General features: G+C 41.9%; 2 long non-coding RNA genes across 2 annotated transcripts; both read right to left on the bottom strand.

The window, feature by feature from the left end:
• Nucleotides 1-777: 777 nt before the first annotated feature.
• LOC144559712 (uncharacterized) lies at nucleotides 778-4,291 on the bottom strand. The gene is made up of 3 exons (XR_013513213.1): nucleotides 4,024-4,291; nucleotides 2,192-2,300; nucleotides 778-1,040 (listed from the first exon to the last, which is right to left on the bottom strand). It is a non-coding gene; the product is annotated as an uncharacterized LOC144559712 (long non-coding RNA).
• A 6,376-nt stretch (nucleotides 4,292-10,667) lies between these two features.
• LOC144559710 (uncharacterized) lies at nucleotides 10,668-14,181 on the bottom strand. The gene is made up of 3 exons (XR_013513211.1): nucleotides 13,914-14,181; nucleotides 12,082-12,190; nucleotides 10,668-10,930 (listed from the first exon to the last, which is right to left on the bottom strand). It is a non-coding gene; the product is annotated as an uncharacterized LOC144559710 (long non-coding RNA).
• Between the last annotated feature and the right edge of the window lie 3,104 nt (nucleotides 14,182-17,285).

Here is a 17,285-nt window from a genome sequence, read left to right as displayed (position 1 = left end):
TACTTACTTTGAACTCCTATTAACGAGTTAGGCTAATATGACATTGGTGTTATTTGAAACTAAATAACACCACATCTTAAACCCTTAGATCTGCTTTAAGATTCGTAATATCCGCTTTTACTGTTCAAGCACTTTATTTTGTACGAATCTTAAAGCAGATCTAAGGGTTTAAGATGTGGTGTTATTTAGTTTCAAATAACACCAATGTCATATTAGCCTAACTCCCTATTAACATGCTTCTTCTTTTTTCTCCTTGCTTGTAACTTTAGATTCTCAATTTGATCTTCGGGGTTTTGGCTTGAGATTGTAGCTTCAATTGATGGATTAGGGTCGGGATGGATTACAAAAGAAGAGAAAGGATCTTCGTCTTCCATAGTAAATGCTGTCTAGAAGAAAAGATAATTTAGTTCTTTAATAATTAATCTTGATTTACAAACACAGTACTCTTAATATTAGAAAAAATAAACACCTGCAATACCCCTTTTTACATCTCAGAATTAATCTAATCTCCAAAAAAAACTACTATTCACATCTAATTGTCGTAACCAAAGTTGATGCTAGAAACCAACATCTCTCTAGATCATAATATCAAAAATTTCTCATTTCTATTTTTCACACGTAAATCAAGAAAAAAAAACAATCTTGAGAAATATCACCATATATATTGTCACACCCCAAACCAAGAATTCTGGATTAAGATGTGATCAACCTCGCCTCGTGCTTAATTAATCATTAAGCACGTAAGGCTAACCATAAATAATAAATCAAACAGCAGCGGAAGCAAAAATAATATAAATATCAAGCATCAGTCACATAGCAAATAAATAAACATACACATACATAACATATAATTCGATCCATCTCGGATCCAAATAACACCATCTATAGAAGGGGATACATGATCTATCGAGCTCGTATATATAACACAGGAAATACGAGACTCGTAAACCTGATCAAAAGTCTAACTCTAGCTAATCAAACGGTGGGGCCATCGGGGACAACTCTTGACAACTCCTGCTGCGGATCGCCAGATGCTGTACCTAAAACCCACGAAACAACTTGTGGGTGAGCGACGAATCGCCCAGTATGTGACCCAGAATTATCCCCTCAGGGATCCTCTACGGTCAAAGCACTTTTATTTATAAAATGAATGCAATTAAAAATATGCACATGTGTGAACTTATATTAATAGCTAATAGAATTTGCAATACTTTTGAATGATGCCATGATGCGATTATTCTATTATGCCAACATGCGAAATAAACCCAAAATAAAATCAAGGTGTAATATCGGATATAAATCAAGTCGGAATCCAGTACTCCTTGCACTGTGTGCCCAAATACAATAATAATAATATGGATAAAGAAATCACCCCGTGCCGTGCCAATAGGATCAAAAAGATCCAAACAATATAATCCAAGGACTGTGATCAGAGTGCAATGATACACGTTGCCTAGTGACATCGAGCATTGCTCCACAAGATAATAGCACACTAGCCGATGGTTATATCAATCCAATGTGTCATCTCGCCTAACGATTCGTCACCCAAACATATCCAATAGGAGAAATCATACAATGCAGGTCGTAAAAAGTTAATCTCCTTCCTCATGAGCAGAAGAGAACTCTACCGTCTGGCCAGTCCAATAGGTACACCACGCATGATTCCACAAGGCTCGAGACCGGCTGAGACCGGCTGAGTCCGGCTATGAGTCCGGCTATGAGTCCGGTCATTGGGTCCGGCTTGAGCCCGGCACAACCGTAGGCTCCCGTTGACCCCCGTTGACTCCCGTAGACTCCCGTAGCTCCCGTAGGCTCCCGTAGCTCGACCTTGGAATCCTGTTCTAGGCAAAGTAGCTCCTAATGTAGGGAGGGAACAAATCCCGAATCGTATCGTGCCACAGAACTCGCATGCGTATGCACGTAATAATAATATAGTCTTTTACGAGAAGAAGACAGCTAATAGCCTAATATTCTAATAAGATACATATATAATATTATTTAATTACTCTACTCTTAAAATACAGTAAATTCGAGTTTTTCAGGGTTCATGCAATTCTACCTACAGTGCAGAAAGGATAAACATGCTCTACAGTTTTAAGGCAACTACTTAAAAATAAAGTGCGGATGTCAGGTCAGATGGATCGACTGGTAAGAGTACGCCCACGAAAAGAATAATTCAGATATCCCACACCTGTAGGGCTGGAGTCTCTGTCGCTAATAATCAACGTGCTCCGCGTATGCTCCGAACTGCGGGTCAGTCGGATCGATCCACGGATCAGACTCGTACGGAGTCGACTGATCTGAAATCACGAAATTACACTAATTAAAATCTACGCTAAATTATTCTAACCCTCGCCCCAGTTAATATGTAAATTAAATTATCAATTATTTCGAATTTATAAAGGTTATCGATTCAGTCAGCCCGACTGAACCAGTTAGTCGGATATTAATTATTTACTTTGATTTAAATTATCCAAATTTTAATTCTAAATAATTTATAGTTTTAATAATTTAATTTGAAGATAAGTTGCTTATAAAAAAAAATTCTAAAGTCGAAATATTCGTAAAATTATTATTCGTGAGTTACATAAATCTTTTACATGTTCTTACCTAATTAGTATATCCTAATTACTTAGCTATTTGCTTTATTCTAACTTAACTATAATTATTCTAACCAATTGAATTGCATTTTCGAAGAATTAATTTATTATTAAAAATTCCTAATATTACTATTCTTATAAAAGTGCATAACTTATGTAATTATTACTAAACTAATAAGTATTATAATATGTCTTTAGTTATAGTAAAATTTAGATACGTAAACTTGTTTTACGAAAATTTTAGAAAAGAAATGTTTACCTACTTTACGTGTTTTGCTAATTATTTCTAAGTCGAGCAGTTCGTTATTTTATAACTAATCTAATTCTACGTATAATTAGTCGTTTCGAATCTAAGTCAGACATAATATTTTTCTGTTACTAATTAATCGTCATTTATTAATTAGCAATGAGTTTTCGTACAAGTTTGAAAATGTTTAAAAGGAATGTTTTAATTTTAAAAACCTCTTATGAAACTTTTATTTTTATTTTAATGTGTTGGGTGTTTTAGTTGGGTTTGTTTCGGGATCATACAGGTGTCCAATCGGGTTATTATAGTATCTGCTCAAATTATGTTATGAGTCATCATCGAGGCATCAGACCCTGGACGGTATAATCATTTCCCGAGCTAGTTCAAGTTTACGTAAGCATTCGATTTTAATTCGATTCCTCATAAAACTTAAACTTAAAAAGCCACGTTTTAAATCCGACAATTACGCTTTTTGGAAAAATTCCAAATACCATAATTATTAATAAAGCCAAGCCCACATTCTTTTATTTAATTTCTGCATAGGCCCATAAAGAAAGCCCAAGCTTTCCTCAATTTATTAATAACTTGATTTCGGCCCAGCAGAAACCATAGGCCCATAAGGCCCCCTTTTATTATTTGTTTTACAAGGGCCCAATTCCAATTTCATACATATTTTCAAAACAATCCCTTCTTAAATTTCAATTATCACAAGGACCTACATTATGCGTAAACAACCCCCACAATTCAGAACATCACGAAAGGGGTCCCTGTCAGATCAATATTGGTTACCAGTAATTACACTAGGTCTGTACCGACTGGTACCAGTACCAGAACTCAAGCAAAATAGCACAACCAGGCTGCACGGAACAGAGGTCAAACAGCACCAGATAGGGAAAACAACAAGCAACCAGCATCACAGCAGATAGGAAAAAAAACAGAACTGGTACGATTCAGTACCAGTTACCAATCAATACAACAATGCAGGGGGGGTAAGTGCATCATACAACAATTCACAAGGGTAGTAGCAAAGCACAAGCCAAGCAACATAACACACTGACAAGGCAGCAGCAAGGCGTAAATTAACACAGCCCCCAGGTCAAAACTTTGCCGAGAAAATCAACAACTCGAGCAAAGGGCCAAAAATTCGATCACATAAACGAGTGTTTTAGAGTTTACCCGATTGAGCTAGCACGAGATGGATTGGGAAAAGAACAGCCGGCTCCAAGCGAATACCAGAACAGCACCGGGCCAACACCAGCACGGCACCAAGCAAGCGCCAGTCAGAACAGTCACAACAATCACCAAGCAAAGGAAATCAGAGCACACCGAGACAATGGAATCAGCGAGCACCAAGACAGTCACTACTTAGCACCGAAATTTTCACACTAGAACAACCAATTCAGAGGGAAAACAGAAATTTATAGAGGGAGATGCAAGTTTTTCTCAACACATGAGACAAGGCACAGGGGCATCACTATCAATGGCAAAAAAAAACAAAGGGAAAAACCAGAGAGAGAGCTGAGAGGGGAATTTATAGCAACTCACACCATTTCGTACACGAGGGGACGGGTCAGTCTTGCAGGGACAACCATCTGACAGCCGTGCTGCCGAGGTCATCGCCCACGAGGGTGAAACGATGGGAGCAGGTGGAGAATGAAGAAAATCGCGACCACTCGAACCAAAGGCGGGATTTTTCCCTCCTCTTTTTCGTCTCCATGAAACGAAATGGAAAGAGAGAGAGCAACGGGAGGGGGCCCGTAAGTCAGCGGAAGAGGAGATGGGTGGGCCTAGGGTTTTAGTGAAACAAAGAGGAAGAGGCAGGGGCGCCTCTGTCTTGCGCGAAAGGGAGAAGAAGGGGAACGGGAGGGGAGAAAAGAGAGAAAGAGAAAGGTCTGTGGGGGTGGGGTCCGTTGTCGGTGGAAGAAAGAAGAAAAGGAGAGAAACGGAGGCAGGAGTGATATGTGCATGGATCCGAAATTTTTATTCAATTTGATTAAATCTTAGTTTCAATTGGATTCAAAAACAAGGCATGGGATTAAGTCAAGATTCGTGCTAGATTTAATCCAAAGGTCCAAACGAATTCAGAATTTCAATATGAATTTATTTAATTCAACATCAAGGGTTTAGATAACTTCAAATGCAGTGCTATGAAGAGATCCAAGGGTTACAACAATCTAACAATAAAATGGGGTTTCTAATGAATATGATTGGATATAATAATTGGATTCTAATGAAAATTGGTTTGGGAAAATTTGTTATAATACTCATTTATGCATATAAAAATCTAATTTGGCTATATAATTTATTATGAACGAGATTTGTAGCTTTTAAAGTTTTGTTTGCGTGAAAACTCATATCCTTGTACATTTAATTAAATCCTGATTGATTTATCTATTTACACAATCTTGTTGTTTATTTTCAAAGTTTCATAAATTATATATATGTATATATCTCAAGGTTTCTAGTTTATATTTTAATTTGATAAATAAAATAGAATAACATAAATTATTTGAGTAAAACTTTTAGATTAGTATAATTAATCATGTTTTAAATTTATGGGATATAACAACCTCCCCCCCAAATAAAAAGTTCGTCCCGAACGTCTAGAACTAAGTCGATGCGAATAACTGTGGGTATCGCTCTCGCATGTCATCCTCGAGCTCCCAAGTCGCCTCTCGTGGAGTGTGATACTCCCACTGCACTAGTACTCGGCGAATAGCCCGTCTCCGTAGCTGTGTATCCTGTGCATCCAGAATGCGTATCGGACGGGCCTCGTAGGTCAAATCATGAGCTACCTGTAACGGCTCGTACTCTAAAACATGTGACTCGCCTCTCATGTAGCGTCGTAGCTGAGATACATGAAAGACATCGTGTACACCAGCAAGAGACGGAGGTAATGCAAGTCGGTACGCGGTGCTACCTACTCGCTCAAGAATCATAAACGGGCCTATGTAACGTGGTGCTAGCTTGCCCTTAACTCCGAACCTCATGACTCCCTTGCGGGGAGACACTCGTAAAAGGGCGTGCTCGCCTACCTCCATGCTGAAGTCTCGACGCTTCGGATCTGCGTACTTCCTCTGACGGTCCTGAGCCGCCTTCAGCCGATCTTGAATAATTCGCACCTTATCCGCACACTCCTCGATCAACTGAGGTACGGTAGGGCGAATCGCGCTAGTAGGCCCCCAACAAACAGGAGTACGAACTCGGTGTCCATACATAGCCTCGAACGGTGACATGCCGATACTCGTGTGGTAGCTACTGTTATACGAGAACTCTGCCATGTGCAGATGATCCGTCCAGTCGCCTCGCATCGTCAACGCACATGCGCGAAGCATATCCTCTAACGTCTGGATCGTACGCTCTGACTGACCGTCGGTCTGCGGATGATGGGCGGTGCTAAAAACTACCTCGGTCCCGAGAGCCTCATGAAAGCTCTTCCAGAACCGAGCCGTAAACCGAGGGTCGCGGTCAGAGATAATCGTGGTCGGAACGCCGTGTAATCGGTGCTGATGTACCATGTATAACATGGCCATCTGCTCTCCAGTCAAACCATATCGAAAGGCGATGAAGTGAGCCGCCTTGGTCAAAGTGTCAACTATGACCCATATCGCGTCATCCTTCGACTTGGTCTTCGGCAGACCAGTCACGAAGTCCATGGTGATGATGTCGAACTTTTGCTCTGATTTCTTAAGTGGCTGAATGAGTCCTGGAGGTCTCTGACGATCAGCTTTAACCTTCTGACAGGTTAAGCACTTCGCCACAAAGAGTGCAATCTCTCGGCGCATGTTCCTCCACCAGTAGTATCTCTTCAGATCTTGATACATCTTCGTCTCGCCAGGATGGATAGCGTATACTGAGTCGTGTGCTTCCTTAAGGATCTTGTCCTTAAGCGAAGCTGTGTCCGAAACGCATAGTCTGTCACGGAATCTCAAAGCACCCTCCTCGTCTACCCTAAATGGGGTGCTCCGACCGGATGTGACAGTGGCACGAATCCTCTCGAGCCGGTAGTCACTACTCTGAGCCTGTCGTATCTCATCCATCAAGGTCGGCTGTACCACTAATGAAGCTACCACTATCTCGCGGCTACTGCTAGCCTCGCATACCGGCTCCTCGGATGGAGCTACCCACAGATCCAGTCGCCTCATGTCCTCGAGCAGATGATGCTGCTGCGTGATCATTGCCGCCATGTTGCCTCGACTCTTGCGACTCAGGGCGTCTGCCACTACATTTGCCTTCCCTGGATGATAATGTATCTCCAGCTGGTAGTCCTTCATCAACTCGAGCCACCTCCGCTGTCTAAGGTTGAGCTCCTTCTGCGTGAAGACGTACTTAAGGCTCTTGTGGTCCGTATAGATCTTGCACTTGTCACCGTAGAGATAGTGACGCCAGATCTTCAAAGCGAAGATCACGGCTGCAAGCTCTAAGTCGTGGGTGGGGTAGTTCCTCTCGTGGGTGCGCAGCTGCCTCGAGGCGTAGGCAATGACATGACCATCCTGCATCAGGACGCATCCTAGTCCGCAATGAGAAGCGTCAGTGTAGACGGTATACTCCATACCAGAGATAGGCATAGCTAGGACCGGTGCTGTAACGAGCCGACTCTTGAGCTCCTTGAAGCTGCTCTCGCGCTCAGGAGTCCACTCATACTTGACTCCTTTCTGCAGCAGCTGAGTCAACGGTAGAGAAAGTCGTGAGAAGTCCTTGACGAAGCGGCGGTAGTAGCCCGCTAACCCCAAGAAACTCCGTACCTCCGTGACGCTCGTGGGTGCCTGCCAATCAGTGATAGCCGATATCTTATGTGGATCAACTGCTAATCCATCTCTAGATATTACGTGTCCAAGGAAGTCAACTCGCTCGATCCAGAAGGCGCACTTCGAGAACTTAGCATATAGCCGATGCTCTCGAAGTCGCAGTAGCACCATCCGTAAGTGCATGGCATGCTCCTCCTGACTCTTGGAGTAGACCAAAATGTCATCGATAAATACTACCACGAACGAGTCTAGATAATCTGCAAAAACTGAGTGCATGAGACTCATGAAGTAGGCGGGAGCGTTCGTCAGTCCGAAGGACATGACTCGGAACTCGTAGTGTCCGTATCGGGTGCGGAATGCGGTCTTCGGAACGTCGGTCGCCCGAATGCGCATCTGGTGATATCCGGACCGCAGATCGATCTTCGAATACACCTGTGAACCCTGTAGCTGATCGAACAAGTCATCGATGCGCGGTAGAGGATACCGGTTGGGCACCGTACACTTGTTCAACTCTCGATAGTCGATGCAGAGACGAAGGGATCCATCCTTCTTCCTCACAAAGAGGACAGGAGCTCCCCATGGAGATGTACTCGGTCGGATGAAGCCCTTCTCGAGAAGGTCCTCGAGTTGCGTCTTGAGCTCCCTGAGCTCGGCCGGTGCCATGCGATAGGGGGCTCGCGCAACTGGTGTAGTCCCGGGCTGTAGCTCTATGCAGAACTCAACCTCGCGGTCTGGGGGCATCCCAGGTAGCTCCTCCGGAAATATGTCAGAAAACTCCCTCACTATCGGTACGCTATCTAAATCTCCATCTCCATCCTCGCCCTCAGCCATGACTACGGATGCGAGAAACGCGCTGCATCCAGACGTGAGTAAGTGAGTCGCTCGAAGTGCAGATATGACAGGAATCCCTATCCCTGGCTTTCGGCCCTTGAAGACGAACGAAACCTCGTTCGGTCGACCGAACCGTACGACGTGTCTCTCACAGTCAACTACAGCGTGATGCGTGGCCAACCAGTCTAGACCCAGCAGTACGTCAAAATCACACATGTCCAATACCGTAAGGTCTACTGCTAGGTCCCTATCGGCGATTCGGATCTTGCGGTCCTTGCAAATCCTGTCTACCAGGACTCGCTTCCCGAGGGGCGTCTGTACCTCCATGGCACAGGCCCTAAGCTCGGTAGTCCACTCATGCGTACGAACGAAACTAACTGATACGAAAGAGTGACTAGCGCCTGTATCGATAAGTACGTATGCCGGACAACTAGATATAAGTAACGTACCTGTGATGAGATCCGCGCCCTCATACATCTGCTCGTCCGAGGTAGGGGGGTCTGGTAGTACCTCCCCGCCAAATGTCTCGGCGGCCGGAATCTCCTCCCCTAATGTAGCATGGATGCGTGCAGAGTCGCGGCCACCGCCAGGTCCAAACCTACCGCCTCGCTGTGGAGTGCTGCCACCGCTGCTGCGGGGAAGAATCGTAGTCTGACCCCGACCAAAGCCGGACTGTCCGCGACCTCTGTATCTCTCAGGGGGAGCTCGGGCAGACGTCTGGCCAGCTCCTGAACGCTGTGGGCATGCGGATGCCCAATGGTCGGGAGACTGGCAGATAAAACAGGCGCCTGAGCGTACGCGAGGAGCTGCTGATCCTGACGGACCACGGAATGGCTGAAACTGGGGCTGCCTCATCATCTGCTGGGAGGGGACGGCCCTACCTCGTCCCTGGGAGGCAGTGAAATCGGTCCTCGGTCGGACACTCCGATGCTGGTGCTGGAGTCTCTCTATCGACTCCGCGTGGTCTATCAAGGTGTCGATGGTCGTGCTCGAACAGGCGGTCGTGTGCAATGCCAGTGAGGGCTGCAATCCCTCAATGAAACGTAGGCGGCGATCCTGCGGATCTGCCACTAAGTCGGGGGCATAGCGAGACAAGCTGATGAACTGGGACCCGTAGTGGCGCACAGTCGAGCTGCCCTGAGTGAGAGACTCAAAGCTCTGCCTAAGGGTCCGTAGACGTGCCTGACCCATGAAGCGGGCGCGAAAAGCAGTGGTAAACCATGTCCAAGGTATAGGGCCCTCGTGGCCCTCGTGCTCGTACTGGGGCTGCCGTGAGGCCCACCAATGACGGGCATCTCCGTCAAGGAGTGTAGCGGCGAGCTCAGTATGATAGCCCACAGGAGATCGAGCAAGACGAAGTGTCTCCTGTACCGCGGCGAGCCACTCCTCAGCCACGGTATAAGCGCCACGCCCGTCAAACCGGGGCGTGTGAATACGGATGAAATCTCGATGGGCTAGGGTGAAAGGATCGCGCTGGTCGCGACCCGCAACAGCTCCCTGACCCGCAAACTGGGCCAGACCCTCGAAGAACTGCTGCATGAGCTGTGCAGCGTCCATGCCACCACGGGGTGGTGACGGTGGTCCACGCGGTCCACGCCTACGTGGTGGAGAGCGAGAGGGTGAAGGGAAATGTCCACCCCTGCGGGGTGGGGAAGGAGGCGGGGGTGGTGGTGGTGGCTGGTATACCATACGGCCAGCAGCCTGCGATGAGCCAGCTCGGCTACCTGCGCTACCTACCGAGAGCTCCGAGTGGGGTTCAAGTGGCTGAGATGCAGCTCTACGGCGCCGCAGATGGGGATCGCGACGATCGTCCATGGCGTATCTGTAAATCAACAGTAACAAAAATATAAGATCCATGCTACGTGTGAGATGGGACGTATGACTATAGGGAATTTCGATCATAATTATCTATATGCAAGTTTCTCGTTTGAAAGGTATTGCTCGAAGTGCTTTGACTCATGTACTTATATACATATATATAAATATATATATGTACATATGGATATATATATTCATATGGATATATTCATCATTGGCATGTGACTATGCTTGATTTTTGGTTTCTTCGAGTGATACCCAGCTCAGCCCATAAGGATAACGGTAACCTGGCTCTGATACCACCCTAAGGATGTCACACCCCAAACCAAGAATTCTGGATTAAGATGTGATCAACCTCGCCTCGTGCTTAATTAATCATTAAGCACGTAAGGCTAACCATAAATAATAAATCAAACAGCAGCGGAAGCAAAAATAATATAAATATCAAGCATCAGTCACATAGCAAATAAATAAACATACACATACATAACATATAATTCGATCCATCTCGGATCCAAATAACACCATCTATAGAAGGGGATACATGATCTATCGAGCTCGTATATATAACACAGGAAATACGAGACTCGTAAACCTGATCAAAAGTCTAACTCTAGCTAATCAAACGGTGGGGCCATCGGGGACAACTCTTGACAACTCCTGCTGCGGATCGCCAGATGCTGTACCTAAAACCCACGAAACAACTTGTGGGTGAGCGACGAATCGCCCAGTATGTGACCCAGAATTATCCCCTCAGGGATCCTCTACGGTCAAAGCACTTTTATTTATAAAATGAATGCAATTAAAAATATGCACATGTGTGAACTTATATTAATAGCTAATAGAATTTGCAATACTTTTGAATGATGCCATGATGCGATTATTCTATTATGCCAACATGCGAAATAAACCCAAAATAAAATCAAGGTGTAATATCGGATATAAATCAAGTCGGAATCCAGTACTCCTTGCACTGTGTGCCCAAATACAATAATAATAATATGGATAAAGAAATCACCCCGTGCCGTGCCAATAGGATCAAAAAGATCCAAACAATATAATCCAAGGACTGTGATCAGAGTGCAATGATACACGTTGCCTAGTGACATCGAGCATTGCTCCACAAGATAATAGCACACTAGCCGATGGTTATATCAATCCAATGTGTCATCTCGCCTAACGATTCGTCACCCAAACATATCCAATAGGAGAAATCATACAATGCAGGTCGTAAAAAGTTAATCTCCTTCCTCATGAGCAGAAGAGAACTCTACCGTCTGGCCAGTCCAATAGGTACACCACGCATGATTCCACAAGGCTCGAGACCGGCTGAGACCGGCTGAGTCCGGCTATGAGTCCGGCTATGAGTCCGGTCATTGGGTCCGGCTTGAGCCCGGCACAACCGTAGGCTCCCGTTGACCCCCGTTGACTCCCGTAGACTCCCGTAGCTCCCGTAGGCTCCCGTAGCTCGACCTTGGAATCCTGTTCTAGGCAAAGTAGCTCCTAATGTAGGGAGGGAACAAATCCCGAATCGTATCGTGCCACAGAACTCGCATGCGTATGCACGTAATAATAATATAGTCTTTTACGAGAAGAAGACAGCTAATAGCCTAATATTCTAATAAGATACATATATAATATTATTTAATTACTCTACTCTTAAAATACAGTAAATTCGAGTTTTTCAGGGTTCATGCAATTCTACCTACAGTGCAGAAAGGATAAACATGCTCTACAGTTTTAAGGCAACTACTTAAAAATAAAGTGCGGATGTCAGGTCAGATGGATCGACTGGTAAGAGTACGCCCACGAAAAGAATAATTCAGATATCCCACACCTGTAGGGCTGGAGTCTCTGTCGCTAATAATCAACGTGCTCCGCGTATGCTCCGAACTGCGGGTCAGTCGGATCGATCCACGGATCAGACTCGTACGGAGTCGACTGATCTGAAATCACGAAATTACACTAATTAAAATCTACGCTAAATTATTCTAACCCTCGCCCCAGTTAATATGTAAATTAAATTATCAATTATTTCGATTTTATAAAGGTTATCGATTCAGTCAGCCCGACTGAACCAGTTAGTCGGATATTAATTATTTACTTTGATTTAAATTATCCAAATTTTAATTCTAAATAATTTATAGTTTTAATAATTTAATTTGAAGATAAGTTGCTTATAAAAAAAAATTCTAAAGTCGAAATATTCGTAAAATTATTATTCGTGAGTTACATAAATCTTTTACATGTTCTTACCTAATTAGTATATCCTAATTACTTAGCTATTTGCTTTATTCTAACTTAACTATAATTATTCTAACCAATTGAATTGCATTTTCGAAGAATTAATTTATTATTAAAAATTCCTAATATTACTATTCTTATAAAAGTGCATAACTTATGTAATTATTACTAAACTAATAAGTATTATAATATGTCTTTAGTTATAGTAAAATTTAGATACGTAAACTTGTTTTACGAAAATTTTAGAAAAGAAATGTTTACCTACTTTACGTGTTTTGCTAATTATTTCTAAGTCGAGCAGTTCGTTATTTTATAACTAATCTAATTCTACGTATAATTAGTCGTTTCGAATCTAAGTCAGACATAATATTTTTCTGTTACTAATTAATCGTCATTTATTAATTAGCAATGAGTTTTCGTACAAGTTTGAAAATGTTTAAAAGGAATGTTTTAATTTTAAAAACCTCTTATGAAACTTTTATTTTTATTTTAATGTGTTGGGTGTTTTAGTTGGGTTTGTTTCGGGATCATACAGGTGTCCAATCGGGTTATTATAGTATCTGCTCAAATTATGTTATGAGTCATCATCGAGGCATCAGACCCTGGACGGTATAATCATTTCCCGAGCTAGTTCAAGTTTACGTAAGCATTCGATTTTAATTCGATTCCTCATAAAACTTAAACTTAAAAAGCCACGTTTTAAATCCGACAATTACGCTTTTTGGAAAAATTCCAAATACCATAATTATTAATAAAGCCAAGCCCACATTCTTTTATTTAATTTCTGCATAGGCCCATAAAGAAAGCCCAAGCTTTCCTCAATTTATTAATAACTTGATTTCGGCCCAGCAGAAACCATAGGCCCATAAGGCCCCCTTTTATTATTTGTTTTACAAGGGCCCAATTCCAATTTCATACATATTTTCAAAACAATCCCTTCTTAAATTTCAATTATCACAAGGACCTACATTATGCGTAAACAACCCCCACAATTCAGAACATCACGAAAGGGGTCCCTGTCAGATCAATATTGGTTACCAGTAATTACACTAGGTCTGTACCGACTGGTACCAGTACCAGAACTCAAGCAAAATAGCACAACCAGGCTGCACGGAACAGAGGTCAAACAGCACCAGATAGGGAAAACAACAAGCAACCAGCATCACAGCAGATAGGAAAAAAAACAGAACTGGTACGATTCAGTACCAGTTACCAATCAATACAACAATGCAGGGGGGGTAAGTGCATCATACAACAATTCACAAGGGTAGTAGCAAAGCACAAGCCAAGCAACATAACACACTGACAAGGCAGCAGCAAGGCGTAAATTAACACAGCCCCCAGGTCAAAACTTTGCCGAGAAAATCAACAACTCGAGCAAAGGGCCAAAAATTCGATCACATAAACGAGTGTTTTAGAGTTTACCCGATTGAGCTAGCACGAGATGGATTGGGAAAAGAACAGCCGGCTCCAAGCGAATACCAGAACAGCACCGGGCCAACACCAGCACGGCACCAAGCAAGCGCCAGTCAGAACAGTCACAACAATCACCAAGCAAAGGAAATCAGAGCACACCGAGACAATGGAATCAGCGAGCACCAAGACAGTCACTACTTAGCACCGAAATTTTCACACTAGAACAACCAATTCAGAGGGAAAACAGAAATTTATAGAGGGAGATGCAAGTTTTTCTCAACACATGAGACAAGGCACAGGGGCATCACTATCAATGGCAAAAAAAAACAAAGGGAAAAACCAGAGAGAGAGCTGAGAGGGGAATTTATAGCAACTCACACCATTTCGTACACGAGGGGACGGGTCAGTCTTGCAGGGACAACCATCTGACAGCCGTGCTGCCGAGGTCATCGCCCACGAGGGTGAAACGATGGGAGCAGGTGGAGAATGAAGAAAATCGCGACCACTCGAACCAAAGGCGGGATTTTTCCCTCCTCTTTTTCGTCTCCATGAAACGAAATGGAAAGAGAGAGAGCAACGGGAGGGGGCCCGTAAGTCAGCGGAAGAGGAGATGGGTGGGCCTAGGGTTTTAGTGAAACAAAGAGGAAGAGGCAGGGGCGCCTCTGTCTTGCGCGAAAGGGAGAAGAAGGGGAACGGGAGGGGAGAAAAGAGAGAAAGAGAAAGGTCTGTGGGGGTGGGGTCCGTTGTCGGTGGAAGAAAGAAGAAAAGGAGAGAAACGGAGGCAGGAGTGATATGTGCATGGATCCGAAATTTTTATTCAATTTGATTAAATCTTAGTTTCAATTGGATTCAAAAACAAGGCATGGGATTAAGTCAAGATTCGTGCTAGATTTAATCCAAAGGTCCAAACGAATTCAGAATTTCAATATGAATTTATTTAATTCAACATCAAGGGTTTAGATAACTTCAAATGCAGTGCTATGAAGAGATCCAAGGGTTACAACAATCTAACAATAAAATGGGGTTTCTAATGAATATGATTGGATATAATAATTGGATTCTAATGAAAATTGGTTTGGGAAAATTTGTTATAATACTCATTTATGCATATAAAAATCTAATTTGGCTATATAATTTATTATGAACGAGATTTGTAGCTTTTAAAGTTTTGTTTGCGTGAAAACTCATATCCTTGTACATTTAATTAAATCCTGATTGATTTATCTATTTACACAATCTTGTTGTTTATTTTCAAAGTTTCATAAATTATATATATGTATATATCTCAAGGTTTCTAGTTTATATTTTAATTTGATAAATAAAATAGAATAACATAAATTATTTGAGTAAAACTTTTAGATTAGTATAATTAATCATGTTTTAAATTTATGGGATATAACATATATATGAGAAAGGTCACCGTTTTTCTCATTTTCATTTGGGCAACGCTAATATTAACAAAAGAACTAACCTTCGAATGAGAAATTCCAGTCTCAACTTAAATGAGAAATGTCACCGAGCTTTTTCATGGATTCAACTAAATCGTCAAATGAGAAAGGTCTTCATTTCACTGATTTCAACTAAATCCTCGAAATTAGATTTTTCCTAGCGAAGAAAGGAAGCTTTCCTTTTCTTCTTCAATCCTGTTGAAACATAAATGGACATATCCATTTATAATCAGAGGGGCATAATGGTCAATTTAAATTTTAAAATAATTAAATAAAAAGAAAAATAAGTAAAAGGGGATATAAGAAAGAATTTTAAATTTTCATGGAAAAATTGAATATTATGATAATTTAATGGAGAAATTGGCTATTTCAAATATTTGAATGGGTACACTGGAAATTTCCCCTTTATTTTATTATCTGGCAAGTTTTACTTGCATTGGGCTTGGGCCTCATGTTATTTCTATAATAAAACCTGGGCCTATTCCAGTCCAAAATAAATAACGAATAAAAGGCGCTTGGGCCTCATGTTATTTTTATCCGACACCTCTTTAGTTAGAGCGAAGAATTCATTTGGACCGTTTCAAGATGATCTGGACCGTAAAATTTAAATCAAACGCTTTAGACCGAGCCTTGAACCGTCGATGACTTCGATATGAAATTGTTTCGTCCGATTCTCTATTTCAACACCAATTTAATTATAGGGATTCGCTTTAAGATTCGCGTCAGTTTAAAACGGATGTATCAGATTACCTTACTGGATCTGAACTTCATTGGTGCCTGCAGGCTGCAGCGATTCGCTTAAATAGAAGTAAGATTTAAGATACGTGCCTGGTTTAAACGGATGATGCAGATCTCATTCTATACGGTATACATACGGCAGATAGCACACTGGATCTGAACTCTTGGCAAAGGACGCGATTGCTTTTCTTTGAATCCACGTCCTCTGAGGTACCAGAATATTTCTGTTTGGATCTAGACCGTACAATTTCATGCAGATTCTGATTGAACGGTCCAGATCCAAACAGAAATATTTTTATACCTTAGGGCTTAGGTGATACGAATTCTTCTTCTTACACGGTTACACCAACAAATTCTTTTTATTGAACCCAGTCAAGTCGAATCAAACTTAATTAACTAAATTCATGTTTTTTTTTTGAATAATTATAACAAACCCCCCACTCTCATCCCCCATTTTCCCCGCACTCTCTCTCTTCCTTAACTGCCATATATCCCCCCACTAATTTCCCTAAAATTTTCCTTTTATCCCTCCACTAATTATAAGAAACCCCCACTCACATCCCCGCATTAATTATGCATTCCTCTAATAACAATTTCCACGTTAATTATTGCTTTAAAAACAATCTGCGCATTAATTATACTGTTATCTAATAACAATCACTGTTAATAAATGTTTATCTGTTAATTGATGTTCAAAAAAGTATTTATCATTATTTCTGAGAAGTATTTACCCTTGTAACATAGAGTATTTATCCATATAACATAGAGTATCATTATGTCTGAAAGTATTTATCATTGATGTTTTACTGTAAGTTGCAATTATGTCTGAGAAGTATTTATCTATGCAATACAAACTATTTATCCATGTAACATAAAGTATTTATCATTATGCATGAGAGTATTTATCATTGATGTTTTACTGAAAGTTGCAAGTATGCCTGAGAAGTATTTATCCATGTAACATAAAGTATTTATCAATATAATGTAAAGTATTTACCCATGTAACATAAAGTATTTATCATTATGTCTCAGAGTATTTAACATTGGGTGAGAGGATTGTTTATTTAATGGTCTCCAGTTGTGCGGGGACGATTAAAAAAAAAAAGAAATTTTGTGCGGGAACAATTAATGGATTGATTTATTCTTTCATAAATAGAGATCATTGCATAGGGTTTAATACCTGATAAATTCAAGT

This window comes from Carex rostrata, chromosome 9 (genome assembly GCF_964058835.1).
Source record: "Carex rostrata chromosome 9, lpCarRost1.2, whole genome shotgun sequence".
Taxonomy (NCBI): domain Eukaryota; kingdom Viridiplantae; phylum Streptophyta; class Magnoliopsida; order Poales; family Cyperaceae; genus Carex; species Carex rostrata.
This window is presented reverse-complemented; position numbering and strand designations above follow the sequence as displayed.